The sequence below is a fragment of the Phyllostomus discolor genome, chromosome 4, assembly GCF_004126475.2.
Source record: "Phyllostomus discolor isolate MPI-MPIP mPhyDis1 chromosome 4, mPhyDis1.pri.v3, whole genome shotgun sequence".
Lineage (NCBI taxonomy): Eukaryota > Metazoa > Chordata > Mammalia > Chiroptera > Phyllostomidae > Phyllostomus > Phyllostomus discolor.
Window position 1 is genome coordinate 48947377 of NC_040906.2, and position 2843 is coordinate 48950219.

The following is a 2843-nucleotide window of genomic DNA, read 5'->3' on the forward strand; positions in this document are numbered from 1 at the left end:
GGTTGAAACGGGGCACTGAGAGAAAATAGTTTCCTCTTGAAGGAGCAGTCCCCTCTTCTCCACAAACATCGTGAGGGCTCCAGCTCCCTCCCCGGGCCAAGTCCCAACAGGCTTTCCCTCAGCGGGTCGGCCTGGACGCAGAGAACGGAGAAATCGCCCCACTTCAAATTTAAACCACTTTCGGGCGCAGCCCATCCACCACCTGGAGCCGCCCTGAGGGTGGCGCAATGAGCAGAGTGAGGGGCTCCCTGTCCCTTCCCAGCCCTTGGGGCACCTCTTCCCCCGATTTTTCTTTCCTCCCTGTCTGCCAGGGAAGTCCTGCTAAGGTACTCTGTGTAGGAGTTTTTTTCTTTTTTCTTTCAGCCAGAAAAATAAACCTCTTGAGCAACCTTTATTTTATGAACATCAACCAAACATGGAGTTTTAAGCCTGTGTTTCCACTCTCCTTTCCATAGCCTTCGGCCACACACTGCGTGTCTCTCTGCAGCTTTTTCCCGTGTGCCTGATTTCAGTTCCCAACTTAGAATCTGCCCAAAGAACAAAGGTTGTATTTTATTTATTTTTCTATCCTCAGGTTGGGTAAATGCTCGAAAATGTATTGAATAAGTTAAGAGATAAGTGAATGAATGGTAAGCAATGTAAATTGTCTTGTAGCCTCATTCTCTAATTAACATCTGATTGGTGTGATTGGTGGAAACAAATGGCTTCAGCTGTGTCAATACATCGATACGCATCTCTTACACATCTGTGCTTGTTCGCAGGATCACCATAGGCTTCACAACCTGAGAATGTGTGTAATTCTAGGCAAAGCAAGTCTGTGAGCACCTCCCATGCATCTCTAAGGACAGCTTCTCCCAGCACAACTGTCCTGCATGTCAGGGCCCTACCCAGCTGTAACGACCCCTCTCGAAGGCCTTCACCTCCAGGAAACAGTCCCCACCGCTGGCCGCCCACGTTCCTTATCACGTACATGGGACCTGATGAGCCCCTGTGATGTCTGCTTCATGAATTACTCCATGGATGTCCGTTTCTGTCTTCAATGAGATTGTCCCTGCCTGACAAAGGAAGCTGGGTCTTGCTACCCATACTTCCTGTGGCACCCTGGCAAATTACTTAACCCTGCTGGGTCTCAGAGTAAAAAATGTGGATAGTGAATTCTTCTCCAGGGCATTGGGAAGGTGGTGACACTCTGCAGAGGCCCCTTAAATCACACCTTTCAGGGCAAACATCATGTCCTGAACCTCTTCCTACCCTCCACTGAACCCAGGAGAGGGTTCGTTACCTACTGTGTCCACAAATATTTGTTGAATTTTTCTCTGTACATTTTATTAAGACATTTGCATGCCATAAAATTCACCATATGAAAGTGGTTCTTAGTATATTCATGAGGAAGCATACCACCATCAATGTATAATTCCAGTACATTTTCATCGACTCATCTCAGTTATATTTCTTTTAAGCTTTATTTAGTTTTTGATGAATCGAAGTATCTTTTGACTGGATCACACTAAATATAATTACTCTATTTCAGAATCTCTAATAGTATTTACTATATGTCAGGCACCATCTTGAGTACTTTATAAATAATAAATCCAGCATGGTAAGTTTCATCAGCATCATCATCCTGTTACTGATAAAGAAATTGAGATGTGGAAAGGCAGGAATCTTGCCCAGGACCACTCAGCTCCAAGTGGCAGAAGTGGGATTTGAACCCAAGACTCCCTCAGTCCATGCTCCTCACCACTCCTGCTCCCTCTTGACCAGAGCATTAGGATTTAACAACCAAGCAGTCAAAACCAAGTAAACATATAACCCTTAACCACTAAGAACCTGTTTCCCCTCCATATTTATCAGTCACCCTTGGCTATTATTTTTTTCTAACTGTGAAAGAACTATCCAATGCTGGCCCCAGACCAGGCTATGCAGGTGACTCGAAACCCCAGAAGGCCTGGGGTTCTCACCCTCCAGAAGTGAGCAGTGTGAAACAACAGCACGGGGGGTGGGGGTGGAGCCCAGACAAGGGCCGCCGGACGTGGGAGAGCCTGGCCCCTAGTGATGGTAGAAATCCAGGACTTATCGTTACAAAAAGAATCATAATGAACATTGGGGTGCACAGGTTCTTTTGAATTGGTGTTTCAGGGTTCTTAGGATATAGTCCCAGCAATGGAATTGCTGGGTCAAAAGGCAGATCTATTTTTAGTTTTCTGAGGAAGGTCCATATTGTTTTCCATAGTGGTTGTACCAGTCTGCAGTCCCACCAACAGTGCTCTAGGGTCCCCTTTTCTCCACAACCTCTCCAACACTTGTTTGTCACTTTGTTTATGATGGCCATTCTGACTGGTGTGAAGTGGTATCTCATTGTGGTTTTAATTTGCATCTCTCTGATGGCTAGCAATATTGAGCATCTTTTCATGTGTCTCTGATCCTCTGTATGTCCTCCTTGGAGAAGTGTCTGTTCAAGTTCTTTGCCCATTTTTTAATTGGGTTGCTTGTCTTCTTAGAGTGGAGTCGTGTAAGATCTTTATATATTTTGGAGATTAAAGCCTTGTCTGAGGTATCATTGGCAAATATGTTTTCCCATACAGTTGGTTCTCTTTTTATTTTAGTATTGTTTTCTTTAGCCGTGCAGAAGCTTTTTATTTTGATAACATACCATTTGTTTATTCTTTCCTTTAAGTCCCTTGCTCTAGAGGACATGTCAGTAAAAATGTTTCTGCGTGAAATATCTGAGATTTTCCTGCCTATGTTCTCCTCTAGGACTTTAATGGTATCACGGTTTATATTTAAGTCTTTTGTCCACCTTGAATTTATTTTTGTATAAGGTGTAAGCTGGTGCTCGAGTT